Below are 15878 nucleotides of genomic sequence, written 5' to 3' on the forward strand. Positions count from 1 at the left end.
CAAGACGTCTCTGGGCTCTGGGTGAGTAACTTAAAGAATGTGACTGTCACTCACCTTGTCTCTCTGGTTTGATTTCCTGGAAATATAAGTTTAGCTTGTATTCTGGGGAATCCTGGTGGGCTGAGTCCCGAACCTTGGGCCTGAACCACCCAAGGTAATTAGAGGCAGGAAAAAAGGTTCACTTGTGAAGTTGCTTCTGGATCTGGGCAAGTCGTGGCACTGGTTCCGAATTGCCCCTGGCAATCTGGTTTTGAGTACTTCCTGGCACTGGTTCTGAGCTACTCCTGGAAAACTAGCTAGTATTCTGGTCTGTGTATTATGTAGAATTGTATTGTGTGTTAATGTTTGTCTGAATTGAATTGGCTGTTTTGGGGACTGAGTTTCTCAGTAACTATAACAAACTTTCTTCAGAAATTACCCTGATTGTTGTGCCCGCCTTGGGAAAAGCCCCCTAAAATGGGGATAACTGTAAACAGCTGGCAAGATAACCTGGGATAATTTAAAATTACAGTGGCCGTTTGGGGCTTTTTTAGAGCCTCCAAACCAAGGAAGGAGGAAAAATCTTTAACCTTTAAAGAGTCAAGGTTCCACCTTGCGACCTAAAGGTTCCAGAAGCTGTAAATGTTTACAAAGAAGTGTAGAATCTTACCAAGCTTGTTTACTGTCCTGAGGGCTTGGCTTAATAATCATCAGGTTAGAGGTCCCAAAATATGGTTGGGCAAAAATGTGGTTGCACTCCATTTTGCGGTCAGAGATGGTCGGGCAGAAATGCGAGTTGTACTCCCATTTGCGACTAAGGGGCCTACCAAACTGCCATCAGCCACAGGGGAATTACATTGGCCATTTGAAGGAAGGCTTGGTTTGGCCTTCATCGTGAGGGTCTTGGTTTTGGGGATGCCTGATATTTTTGAGATCTGGTTCCAGCTGCAGCATAAATATACTTTTGACTGACCATGTCTAAATTCTGAAACAATGGGAAATGCTAATTTGATCCCTACCTGTAGCCCCCTAGACTGCTTTCCCCCACATTGGGAGACTTTTAGCTATGAGTATGTACCATGAGCTACTGAGTACTCATTGGTTTTTTGATCCTTCTCCTCCCAGAGAGGGTCACTATGTTTCCTTGTCTCTGCTTTTTGTGTCATTTGTCATAAAAAGCAAAAAGCCATAGGGCAAGACACAGGCATCTCCATAAGCCTGTTGTCTGGGCCTGTCCACAGTGAACTTTCCTGTGGGTTAATATGCACATGAGGTGAAAGCTGTTGCTAAGGGCATCTTGGAAGACAAAAAGGCTGCAAAATTGGTGGGCACAGGTTGAGCAGTTAAGAGCCACTAGAACGCTCACCACCTCAAGAAGTGTCCCATGATAGAATAAGTTGGTCACGGAATGGGGTAAAATGACACAGGTCCCCCACCAACCTCAAGAAAATTTCTGTGCAGTGAGGTGCTCTGTAAAACACACACAATCTCCAAACCCACGGCACCTCCCTCCTAGGTATGTTTGGCTCCGAGAGACCCAAGGCTTAGCTAAAGCTGTTAATGTGCATATAAGATGAGGGTTTTTTTCTTTTGTCTTGTTCTATGTCTTGAGAGCTTGGCTTTGTGACCTCTTTCGTCTCTGCCATCCAGAGGATGCACGTACCAGCATGCATCTTGGTGGCCAGTCGAGTAGACTGGGGTTCCGAGATGTACTCTTTGTCTGGCTGTATCAGCTCTCAGGGGAGTTTGTCATGAGGGGTCCCAGTCTGTTGGGGGTCTTTGTCATCTCAACTTTTGTTGCTTGTTAGTGTACTACCACCTGTGCAATGGAGGCCTTTGCTTTCTTAGACTATTTGGGAATGAACTTTCTGGATCTTGTGAGGGCTGCTTCTTTTGCACTCTCTTTTGGGGATGCCTCTTGCATCCATAATTAAACCATAAAAGGCTTATTGGTTTGAGTCACTATTAAGATCCTGCTGACCAGTGTCCAGACGATGGATCCTTAAATTGGAAAAACTTCTAAATTGGGAAAAATTTTAAAGAGCTCTTGTAATGACTAGTCTTAAGAACTTAATCAGATTTGGGGTCTCAACTTCCTCTCTCGGTCTTACAGATGCTAATGAAAGCTCCCCCACCCAAGATAAATTGGTCTAGAGTTTAATTGTGCACTTGGAAAGAGGGCCTTTATTAAACACTTCATGCAGACTTTTTAAAGGTGTGATACATTGTCCTGAAGTTTTAGAACGTAAAAATCTGTTGATTCACCTCTTAAGTCAAAAATTTCCCGGATATAAAAAAGCAATGGAAAAATGTAGCTAAAAGGATGGGTCAACCTCTTTTATCATTCAGACTGTAATCTAGTTCTTTGGGGAACTGGAAACAACCATCTTTGTCTTGCAAATCCATGCATGGCCAGAGGTATGGCTCTAGAAGGCAGTTCAAAGTTCACTTATCTTTTTTCCAATCCGAAAGCCTCCCCCGTTCCTCTCAAAATGTTCTAGATATTGGGACGTTAGAAACTGATAAGGCAAATATGTCCCAGAAACTCCATCTTGGAGAAAACTTGAATGCTTTCTCTGTGCCTTTGTGATGTAGTTGGACAGGTAGATCAACCCATAATGTCATTTAAGTTACAACTCAATTTCTGAGGAATTAAGAGCAACTGTCCTAAAAAACCCTTGCGAGACTGCAAATGCAGCTCTAGAGGCAGTTCAGATTCCACCCATTTCCTTTATCTCAAAGAGTTTGCAAAATCCCTGGGAACTATCTAGCATATCACCAATTCTTAAGACTGAAGAAAAAAAAAAAAGGCAAAAAAGGAAAGAGAAATTGGCCATAAGAGCACCCTTGCCCAAAATCTAGCATGCTCCACAAATATTAGTAGAAAAATCTTAAAACAAAATTTGGATTCATAACTATGGAGCCTTGTATTAATATACCTGATTTATGGCAGTAATTTAAAAACAATAGCTGTGGAGTCTCTGTGTATGTGTGTCTATATATGTGTGTGTGTGATATCTTACCTCTGGATGGTATAATTTCTTTCTTCCTTTTTTTTTTTTTTGCTGAGGAACATTTGCCCTGAGCTAACATCTATTGCCGATGTTTCTCTATTTTTGCTTAAGGAAGATTAGTCCTGAGCTAACATCTGTGCCAATCTTCCTCTTTTTTTGTATGTGGGTTGCCACCAAAGCATGGCTGATGAGTGGTATAGGTCTGCACCTGGGATCCAAACCTACAAACCTGGGCTGCTGAAGCAGAGCACACCAAACTTAACCATTATGCCATGGGGCTGGCCCTTGGATAGTATGGATTTTAAAGAGTTCTATTTAACTGGCTTACAGTAAGCATGTATATAAATTATTTCTAAATTTAATAGAAACTAACCCAAATGTCTTTCAAGTTAACATGATATAAATTAATCTTTTGTAAATGAAAGCTTATTTAAGATTGTTGGTTTGATTAAAATGGACATGTCCTCAGTTATCAGCATTGGATATGATGCAGACATGCAGCCTTTACTGGTCAAATAAGCTGATGTTATCTCTATTACAAAACTAGTTAGCAAAAATAATAACTTAAAATGATGGCTAATTTTGTCTAATTTCTCATGAAATTTTATAGGCAATCTAAATAATTATTGGGAACAACTAAACTAAATAGATGTGAAAAAGATAAAATTGTTGTGTGAACTTTTTAACAATAATTATGTGTTTTGGCATGTATATTTAAGATAACTTCCAAAATCTCTCTGGTAACTTGAAACTTTGAAGTTTTGCTAGGTGAAATTAAATGACAAAAAATTCATTGAATATCTGGGTCATTTTCAAATAAGATGAAATAATGAAACATTATTGCTAAACATGTCTAAGTTTATCTACTTTTGGCTTCTTATTACAGAGAAAAAAAGATCTTTGGGTCTATTAGTAAACATGTCTTATATTTTATTAAAAATTGTACCATGAAGTAGCATGTTTCTAGAAATTACAAAAAGTGTTTATAAACTTGCCAAGCCACAGAATGCTAATGTAAAAGACAGTTCATAATTGCTTACTTCTTAGTTTTCACTAAAAATTAAGGTCTGTAAGGGTTAAAAGTTCTAATTAATATATGTGATTAAAGCCACTAAAAATTAATAAGGGAAACATCTTTGTATTCAAGGAGAGTAAGATGTGTGTTTTCAGTAAAGAAGATATAAAGAATGGAAATATTTTTGTTTGTTTTGTTAAGAAAGAGAAATTTGTCCTAAAGTACTAAGAAGGAAGAAAGAAGGCATAGGACAAATTCAGAATATAAAAAGAAAATTATAGAAGGCTTGTGGAAGAGGAACCCTGAGGAAAGAATTTTGTACATGGTCAAGTTGGCTAAGATTAAAATGAATTCAGTTAAATAAATGAGTTTCAATATAAAAAGTAAACTGTTGTAAAAATTAAAATTTGGTTTTCTCTCTCTTAAAAGGATAATGTTCTTAAACTTTTAGTCTACTCTTGATAAAGTGATTATGAAAGGTTTTTTCTTTGAGTAGTCTACCAGAAGGGTAGGGATTTTATGTTTTATCAAAATAAATTTCCCATATTGTTTTTATGAGGTCTTTAATCACAGGTGCTAAAGTTTTTCTTACAGCTATTTAATTCTCTGCATTTGCCTGAAAACCTTTAATTGTCATGATGTTTAAATGGATAACTAAGCATTGTTTCATAGGGACCTATGATATTATGTGAGTAAACTTTATTGATATAAGTGTTTTAAAAATTATTTAACATTCCTAAAATTCTGATCTGTCCTGGTTATCAGCCATAATTCTAGTTATTATCTTGAAGTGTTGTATGTCACGGAAATAGCCAAGTTTCTTTGTCAATTGCCCTTTTTGAGTCTTTCGTCATTTGCAGATAGTTGGTGTTTTACTCTGATATTTTTGCAGATGTATTTCATCTTCAGAGAGATTCATAGAAGGGACTCTGACACTTACTCTAGAATACAGGTTTCTGATAAACTTTCAGATCATAAAACTGAACTGGGTCAGAAATTACAGAACTCTAATGGAGAAACTGATGACTTCATGAAACTGCTAGGAGAAGATTAAGATCAAGAATTGATTGCACAGGACTGAATGAACTGATGAGGATGATTATAATTTTTATGACTTTTTGTTTGAGATATTCTGATTTTTAATGTTTTGTTTTTTCCATATTTAAGGAAACCTTTTTCTTTTAAGCTAACTATAAGTTATAGCAATTTGGTAAATTATACCTTTCTAAGCAGAATTGAAACATCTATCTTTTTTCTCCCTACCTGATCCCTCCAGAATTTGGAAACTCTTAGTGAATGAATATTGTCTTCATGGCAATACAGTTATTTGCATAAGTTCAATAAGAATCTGTTCTCCTTATAAAAGGACACAACTGAAAACACTGGTTATATTACCAAAGTTTTGACTGGAATGTCATATTTGAGAGAAACATGCAGACTCAGATGTGACCAATCAGCTTGACTTCATGGAATAAAGCCACTTGGAAATATTGGCCTGGTACCTTGCTTACGGTTTCCCAGCAACCTTACCAGGTAAGTAAAGAAGGTCACTTCCCTGGCAGGTGCAAAGAACCTCAGGATATTGGAGACCTCAAGATAAGAGAGGAATTCACCCAAATCTATAGGTATTGCAGGCAGAGTCTGATGACAAGTCCTTGGCTTGGTTTTCCTGGTCTTGAGAGGCCTTTAAAGTTCAATCTGAGATTCCTTACGAAAAGTTCCAGCAAAGCAGATTTAAAAGTGTCTATATGGTCAATTGCCATTCTTGTTGTACTTATGTAAATAATTGGGCCAAGTTTATTGAAACTAGACTTATTTTGCCAACCAATTAGTCCTAATTTGGCTATCTTTGGTAAAAATGAGGGTGATTTTAGAGAGAAAAATTATGTTTCAATAGAAACTGTAGTACACATTCATGGATATTAGATTCTAGTTCTGATAATTGTCTTTGAGGGTTTTGTTTTAAATCTGTACACTGGACTAGATCTTGAATTCTTCTAGTCTCCTGAAATATCTGGCTACAATCTCCAAACTAATGTTTTCAATTTTTTCCATCATTTTCCCTTGGAATCACTGAGAACTGAAACTGCCCTTTTTCCTGAAGCCCTGCAAACTGAAGCCAGACAACTTGATATAAACTTAAGAGAGATACATGTCTGTTGCTGTGTAAGCCATTCAGAAAGATACCTGAACACCCAATGACATCATCAGAGACATTTCAAACTGCAAAAGATGCTTTGACTCTGATATCTGGAAATCTTTTTGACTGGCTGCCCCCTGGGCTCAAAAACTGGTTTATAATTTGCTCTAACCATTAACTTTGTTTTTCTCTTTGTTTCTCTAGATAAGCTTCTTATTAAATACCTGGTTACTGGCTTATACAATATAGGCCTAACTTTGGGAGCCCATCTGTATCACCATCTTACTAAGAGACTGGCTTAATGAGATGGAATAACCTATGCCCCTTATTAGCAGCAAGAAACTAGAGCAGTTGTTACCCTATATCCCTCAAGATTGAGGAATGAACAATAAAAAGGGGGGATTTGTAACCATGGGTGGTCCAGGACCAGTTCAACTAATCCCATCTCTTATGAACAGAGTGATTAAGAATTGCTTGTCATAAAATTTGTGAAGTCATGTAGCCAGAGCATGCACAGAAGAAATCTTGATCTGAAATGACAGCAGAACCAAAGATTCTCCTCCCCACAGAACCAAAGGACCAGGACATGACTGGAACTTAAAAGTCAGACTCATCAGAAGTGAGGGGTCCCTGATTCAGGAAGATCTAGTGTTAAAATTCCTTCCCCACCCTATCATAAATGTTTAGAACCTTATCATAAAAGTTTAGAACTCTGTCAGAAATGTTTAGAACCCTACCATAAATATTTGAAGCCCACCAATCAAAACCTGTCCTGCCAGTGTTTCCAAGTGCCAGCCTGTTCTCCCTAACCTCTTAAATTTCACCTCAAATCCTGAATTGGGGAGACAGATCTGAGGGCACAAGGCCCCTGTCTCCCTGCAGATCAATCTCACAGAATAAAGGTGATCTCTTTTTCCCAAAGGCTGATGGCATAATTAATTGGCTTTTTATGCACATAAGGCAAGAGAACCCCAATTTTGTGTGGTAACAATATTAAAGACCTAAATGAATTGAGAAATATACCATGCTCATGGATTAGAAGACTGATATTAAGACATGATTTCTTACCAAATTATAGATTTGATGCAAACCCAATCAAAACATCAAGAGACATTTTTGTGGAAACTGAGAAGCTGACCCCCAAATTGGGGAATTTTTGGTCAGGGGGAGCTGAATGATCTCTTCTCATTCATTTATTTCAAAGATAGTATGTGTCAAAGACAAATAGGGCTATCTTGGTCTCATATTGCTCTAATCCCTGCCATGATCTCTCTGGGCTCTATAGCCTGTGGTTAAGACTTGACCTCTGACAGTCTAGAAGAAATGATTAGAAATGTCCACAGATAACTAATGCAAGTTAGAGAAAGATAAATGTCATAATATGAGGACATATTTCTGAAACCACCAGATCTTTTCTGAACAGTCATAGGATACAATAACAATAATAATAATAGCAAGGTGCTAAGTGCCCTAAATAATTATCTCATGGATATGAAAAGGCATTGGAAAATGGAATATACATATATATCATTTTCCCAGAGAAAGCCTGGAGAAAATAAAGATGGAGTGAATGAAATTCAGATAGATCTCAGCAAGAGTGGAAAGACATTGAGCTAAGCAGTATGTACCACAGTGTTAACTTTGGACGTGAGGAGTAAAGCCCCAAGGGGTTCTCTTTGTTTCTCAGGGACTTGAGGTCCCTCCCATCCCATGATGCTCCCTGGCCTAGTGGTGCTAGCTGATCACAAATCTATAAGCTACACTTAGCTGTCTATCCTCTGGTATAGCTGGCTGGGAATTGTGGGAGAAGGGGGGTGGAGCTTCTCACTAGAGTGTTCTTGGATGAAGGAAGAACGGAACCTCTGTACTTTGGTCACACTGTGGCCTAGCTATCTGAAACAAGTGAATTTTCTGAATTTTGTTTTCAGTCCAGTGATCTATCATTTAGGGAGAAGAGGAAGAAGAAAATGGACAAAGTGTAAATGTAGGAAGATTGTTGGGCCCCTGTGGATGTTACCAAAAAATCAAAGTGATTTAGTACAGAGCTCAGGCAGAGGGAATGGTAGGAGGCTGCAGGGATGTCAAAGGGTTCTTCTTCCCAAGCCCTGGAAGGCTGTACTCAGAGCAGGGCATTGACTTTCCCAGGCCACTTGAGGGTCATCCAGAAAATCCCAGCATTAGTGAAGTGGGCATTTTCCCTCCATCCCATAGCCTCGTCCAGTTGCTATCTGATATCTGAAGTCTCCCCAGATGGGGTGTCTATATCTTTAGCTTTAGGACATCCATCTCAGTTCCAATGTTAACATGACTACTCCCAGCCATTTCCTCCCTAGTGCAAATGAAGAGTTTACAAAGGTAGACTTCACTGGGAATAAAAGAAGAGACCAAGACGCATGAAAATATGATCCCATCTTCTCCTGGGCTAGAGGGAGACAGAGTCACCTTGGGGAAAGTTTGGAGAAGGAGAGGTTAGCAATCAAAGCCAACTCCACATTTTGGTCAGGACTGGCTCTGGCAACTGGGTGTGGGGGAATGATCAAAGGGCCAGAAATGATGCAGAGTTAATGCCCCCAGGAGCAGCCCCAGTCAATGAGGGATGGGAATTTGGTGATAAATATTGCATGTGCAGCATCCACCTCCCTCACTCTGTGAGACATGGGGGCTGCCTGCTGTGCCATGAGTGACACATTCTTTTGCCTCTAACCCAGGAGTCTCCCATCTTCTGCCAGCATCTATGAATCTGTGGCAGGCTAACTTGTTAGCTTGTCAGTAGGGCAAAATCCCAGACCTTTCACAGTTCTTGACATTTATATCATATAATATTATACATGTATATAGTCTCTATGCATACACATCTTTTCTGGAATTTCTCTGGTAAGCATTTATTATTTTCAATATTTAAAATGAATGAATGACACTGTTCAGTTCTTGACAATAATGTACCCTTTATTGGCTTCCTTCCCCTTCCTGTCTCACTTCCCAATTCCCCTACTGGTGTTTTCTAGGTTCACCTCCCAAATAAAAAACTGGCACTCAAATTCTTGACTCAGGGTCTTCTTCTTAGACAACACAACCCAAGACAATACGTTCCATAGATGTTTGTTCAACCACCCTCCACACTCCCTACCCCCAGTCTGAAAGAGAGATTAATGCAAGTTTCTACTAGATTGAGCAGACTGAGGGACAGAGAGGGGAAGTAGAGGAAGGGAAAGGCTGAGGCTTTTTATGTATTTCCTGCTTGCAGGGGAAGGGGTGCTCTGCATAAGCCTCACCACTGCCTCCTTTACCTCCTCACCACCTTTGGATGCCCTTTCCCTTGCTTTCCATTGATTTAATTCCCAAATAACATATTCATTTAATGACTGTGAAATGGTTTAGACCCCATGGATAATGGAGTGTAAAGATTGATGTGGGATGTGGTATATTTTTCTGAACAAGAATTATAGTAATAAACATTTATCAAATACTGAATAAGAAACACCAAAAAATATTTAGTTTAAAAAAGCATTCTGGTAATAGGTGCAAATAAATAAAAAGCAGGGTCAAATTAAAATGCAAAATAGCGACTAGACAAAAAACTATAAAGGATGGATAAGCCAGTGGGGGCCTTAAAGATAGAGAGCATGGAATTTGATTCAAAATGTTTTTCTCTCATATGCATAATAAAAACATACTATTCATATTCAAGTATTCTGAAAAATGTAATGAGGAGAGCAAATCAAATTTTAAATAATGATGCTTTTAAAAGGCAGTTGGACAAAAAAGGCAGTTGGACCTTTTTAAAAATACAAATTAAAATCAATGACTGTTTAGGGATGACCTTTTAAATTTCAAAGATCTTTTCTCTCCTACCTGGACAGTCCTCCTTTTCTTCCTCAACCCTCTGTCTATTCAAACCCTACACAGCTTTCAAAGAACCAGCTTAAGTGCCCCCTCCTCCAGAGACCCCTCATACCCTTTATTATCTTTACTACTTGTTTTTGGCACTTACTGAAAATAGCTACCATTTAGTGAGTATTTATTATGTGCCGACTTCTGAACTAAATCTTCTGGGGCAATTGCCTCACTAAACACAACAATCGTTAAGGTAGCTACTCTCATTATCCCCATTTACATATAAGGAAATGGAGGCACTGAGAGGCCAAGTGACTTGTCCAAGATCACAAAGTGAGTTGCAGAGTTAGGATTCAAACCTGGCTCTTTTTCATTCAGGGACCCACTATACTATACTGTCCCTACCCCACAACCTAGAGCCTTTTGAATTAATCTGTGATTGGCTCATGTGGCACCCCTCCTCTTGGACTGTAAACTTCCCAGGATAGACATTCCTGAGCACGTGCCTGTGATGCCACTATATGTGTCACATTCTACATTAACAGATTTTTTTTTAGATAAATAATGTAACTCATTTTTTTCTACTTATAAATTTAGGAGTTGACAGTTATGTTAAAGATGATCAATAAAATAGGACTTGATGAATACTTCCTTAACATGATAAAATATATATACATTACCCCCAAAAGGCCAGCATCTTACTGAATAAGGAAATAATAGAGGCTTTCATGCTAGAGTGAGGACTAAGACAAGGAGGCCCTTTGTCTCCACTAGTTTTAAACATTGTATTGGAGGTATTAGCCAATGCAGTTAGACAGGAAAAATCAAGTAGAGGCATAATAATGAGAAAAGAAGAGGTAAAATTTATCTTTTTTTGCAGCTGCTATTATATATCTGAAAAACCCAAAAGAGTCAGTGAAAAACTACCACAAACAAGAAGAAAATTCATTTAAATAGCAAGATATAAATTAGCATGCAGAAATCAAAAGCCTTTACATATATAAACAATAACCAGTTAGAAGAAATAATGGAAGAGAAGGCACCATTTACAATAGCAAAATAGAAAATAAAGTGCCTAGGCATAAACATAACGAGAAATGTGAAACACCTTTATGAAGAATCTATAAAATACTCCTAAAACATTTAATAAGTAGAAAGACATACCATGTTCTTTGATAGGAAAATTTAACAGCATAAATATGTCAATTCTTTGCAAGGTAATCTATAAATTTAACACAATCTCAATAAAATTTCTTTAGTCTTCTTTCTTGGAGCCAGAAATGTTGATTATGAAGTTCATTTGGAAGAATAAACAAGCAAGAATTGTTATGCTATCCCTTAAAAAATAAAAGCAATGAGGAGAGATAGCTCTAACAAATATGAAAACACATAAATTGACAAATGGAACAGAATATAAAAAAGCCAGAAATAGAACCATGTGCACATGGAAATACAGTACATAATAAAGGCTTATTTCAATCATGGGAAAAGAAACATTCTTTAATAAGTCGCATTGGAACAACTGGATGGCCATATGGGAAAAGATAAAATTTTACTTATTCTTTACACTGGATAAATTCCAGATATATCAGAATTCTCAATGTGAAAACTGAAACTATACAAGAAATAAGAGAAAATATGAGTGAACTTCCTTATAGTCTAGGAGTGGGAAAACTTTCTAATCTATGACTCAAATTCCAGAACGAAAAAGGAAAAAGATAAATAAATTTGAGAAAATAAAAGTAAAAAAGTTTTGCATGGCAGAAAGCATCACAAGAAAAGTGAAAGGACAAATGACAGATTAGGAAAAATATTTGCAACTTATATCATAATCAAGGGGTAAACATCTTTAATATATAATGAGCTCCTTAAAATTGAGGAGAAAAAAGAAACAACCCAATAGAAAAATTGCTGAGAGACATGCACAGATAACTCACAGAAAAAGAAATGAAAATAGCCCTTAGACACACAAAAAGATGTTCAATTTCACTCATAGTAAGAGAAATATAAATTAAAACTATACAGGTATAGCATGTCTCACTGACAAGAATGGCAAAAATTCCCAAGTTTGACAATATATGCTGTTGGCTGCCTGATCTCCCTGAGCACTGGTCCATTTTGAGGGCACAGCATTGGATTCTGCTGCTGGAAGGTTGGGCATTCAGCAGTGGCAGTAGGTAGACTGGCCATGGTGAAAGAGAGTCCATGTTGTTGGGCCCATGTAGAGCCTCCAACACTGCCACCATGACCACTCTGTTCATAGGCACTAGAGGGGCTGAGGAAAGAAGCTGGTGACATCCACAGGACCAATCATCCTATGTACCTGTAGTAGATGCTCTGCAGTAGGTGTTAATGTGAGACACAAAAATCCACACAGTGTGTGCCCTCTCGCATAGGTTCACCCAAATGCCTCTTGCCCAGACCAGTAGGTGTATCTTTAGCAACCTTTTTCTAACCTGATGTTTACAATTCTCTCATTCAATGGGGAAACTAGAAGAATACATTGGAAAAGTACCTCTTCCTGCTTAAGCTGTACTCTGGGACACGGTGCCTTGGAATTTTCTTTCTTTTCTGGCTTCAACCCTCGTGGCAAAAGGAAGCCATTGTCAAGAGGCAGAGAGATTGAAGGCTTCTGCCCTCCCAATGATGAACCGTAACTACTAATCCAAGAAGAAACAACCATTTGAAGCAGAGGAAGGAGAGGTAAGTAGCCCAGAGCAGCTTTTACTCTGAACAAAATGTTGAAGACAAACTTCTAGGAAGGGCTTTTAATTCCACTTCAGGGATTTGGAGTTAGTTAATAAAGGTAAAGCCTGACATTGGTGACAAAGTTGCCACATGCAACCTAGATGTTTAATGCTTTTTTTTTTTTTTTTTTGTGAGGAGATCAGCCCCATGCTAACATCTGCCAATCCTCCTCTTTTTTTTTTTTGCTGAGGAAGACTGGCCCTGGGCTAACATCCGTGCCCGTCTTCCTCCACTTTATATGGGATGCCACCACAGCATGGCTTACCAAGCAGTGCGTCGGTGCACACCCGGGATCCGAACCGGCGACCCCCGGGCCTCCACAGCGGAGCGCGCGCACTTAACCGCTTGCACCACCGGGCCGGCCCTAGATGTTTAATGCTTTCAATGTCTTACTTTATATAGAAAAAGTCTGGAAGCATATGAATCAACTGATAATAGCTGTCATGGCTAGGGCACGGGGTGTATATTATATATTTAATATATTTAGTAGATGTATATGCAATATACATATTTGATATATTACTTTTATAATTTATATACATAATACATAGTATTCTATGTGATTTATACATGATTAATATATATTTAATTTTAGTAGACATATATACATGTATATGTATTTAATATACAGCTACTTAAATCATTTGGCTTAAAATGTTATTTATAGTGAATATATTTGATCAAGTGCATTAGGATAGGCTGGTTATAAGAAGTAAGGTAACAAATAACCCTTGAATCTCAGTGGCCTAATCCAACAAAAGTCTGTTTCTCACAGTCACCCAAGACCTAGGCTGTCAGAGCTTCAGCATCTTGTATCTACACTGTCTGCAACACGCAGCCTCCTCAATCCCCCTAGCAGAGGAAGATAGACTGGAGAATCATCTAGACTTTTCACCACCTCAACCCAGAACTGACTCCTCCCCTCACAGCCCATTGACCAGAACTAATCACATGGCTCTGCCTATCTGCAAGGGGGCTGAGAAATGTAGGGCAGAAAATGGAATATTTGGTGAACATTACTAGCTCATAAAGCCTGCTTTTTTATTAGACAGCTAGATAGCTAGACAGATGAAAATTCACTGCAGCACTTGGTGCCATTATACCTAATCTGCCAAATTGGTTTTCTCAGAGGTGATTAATAATTTGGAGACTGAATCAACAAAATGAGAGAGGTAACAGTAATATCACTCACAGCAGGGCTTCATACAGAGTGAATATGAAGCTACAAAACATCTAGAATCTTACCTAAGTAGGCAAAGCATTGTGTTGCCAGTTGGGTTCCTTAGGAAGCAAATTCTGAGATGGAGTTTACTGTATAGGCTGTTTATCAAGAAGTGTCCTTGGGACTAACACCTGTGGAATCAAGCAGGCGTGGGCAGAGAGAAGTTGAGCTGTAACACAGGCCTGACGATGGCCTCACCCAACCCTAAGGGGAGCTCCAGAGCTAAAATGGTCCTTCAGAATTGTCTCTCTATGAACTGAGATGGCCAGGCCTTCATACCTATGCATCTATTAGTAATTGGATGTGGGCTGCCCCGGGAAGCACGTGACCTTAGTAGATACATTTAAAAATACACACACACACACACACACACACACACACACACACACACACACACATACATTCCTGGCAGCTGGGGCAACAAGTTCTTCATTGAAGAGGGATCAGGACAGCACATCACAGTGTCCTCCACACATCACAAAAATCTATCTGGTTATTATTGCTCTCTCAATAAACATAAGCATTATGTAACTTTTAGAAGCATTTACTGTTACTTGTTTTCTTGCTTTTCTTAAGCTGATAATTAAGAGTATCCTACAACCCAATGGCTACTGACCACCTCCATCTTCTGTGTTGAAAAGACGAAGTTTAAAATATTTATTTTGCGAAATGAAAACCCATTCATAATAGCTCTTGCAATTGCATATTCTAAGAGAGCCCAATCAGAGACTGGGTGTTAAGAGGTCCCGACCCCGGGATTGATTTCCATCAGCTGATTTACTGTGAGTCAAAGCAGAGCCATGAAAAAAGACTTTGAACGATGTCAGTGACTGGGTTCAGACATAGACCGAGATATCTGAGGAAGAAGTGCCAGAGACAAACATAAAGAAGTGACTGTCAAGCCAGCCCTCATAGCCTAGTGGTTAAAGTTCAGTGCTCTCACTGCTTCAGTGGCCCAGGTTCATTTCACAGTCGCAGAACCACACCACTGTCTGTCAGTTGCCATGCTGTGGTGGCAGCTCACATGGAAGAACTAGAAGGACTTACAACTAGGATATACAGCCATGCACTGGGGCTTTGGGGAGGAAAAAAAAAAAAAGAGGAAGATTGGCAACAGACGTTAGCTCAGGGCAAATCTTTCCCCGCAAAAAAAAAAAGTAACTGTGGGCCCCCTTTGAAGGTATCTACCCCTGAAGAAGAAAAAGGTTGGTACATATAGATAGGGTAGTTTGTACAGGTATAGCGTGATGGCTGTTGCTTGGGGCCTTGCCCAAGTACACTGGCTGCTCTACTGTGGGGAAAAAGGCTGTGCAGATATAAAGCCAAAAGCGCTGGCCACCTTGGGGACCAAGGGACCTCTGGTATGGGCTTCCTCTGAAATCCCCTAACACAGAGATCATACTACATTCCTTTCAGTGATGCCGTATCTTTGCAAAGCTGGGGTTTTGGTAGTTGCTATGAGAAAATCAAGTACCATGTGAGAATGAATGTGCAACAGGAAACGAGTGTGGTGGTGTCCAGGCAGACTCCCAAGTTTGAGAAACTGCACTGCCCAACAGGTACACATATCCCATTAGTAGGTAACTGTGGTTTTATAAGAATGAAATAAAAACATTCTTTTTTTTATTTCAATATGTGTAGTAGTTTTTCAAATGGCTAGTAAACTGTTAGGACATAAATACCTACTAAGTTGTTTGGATTCAACTACTTAATAAATAGAACTGTTATTTATTTTGGCTTAGGGGCACCATGAACAAATTACTGAGATGTTAAGAGTTCTGTGAACTCTGTGAACTGAGAAAATTCAGGACATTGAAGCAGTTCTTGGCCCCCAGCTAGTGCTGCTAACTCATGCAAGGAAGTGGACAAATGGGGTCAAGGAGGTTGAACGAGTGTGTGTGGTCTACAGTTGACTTTTTTCAGGGA

The sequence above is a fragment of the Ceratotherium simum genome, chromosome X (assembly GCF_057802395.1).
Source record: "Ceratotherium simum simum isolate JZ-2026a chromosome X, ASM5780239v1, whole genome shotgun sequence".
Taxonomy (NCBI): domain Eukaryota; kingdom Metazoa; phylum Chordata; class Mammalia; order Perissodactyla; family Rhinocerotidae; genus Ceratotherium; species Ceratotherium simum.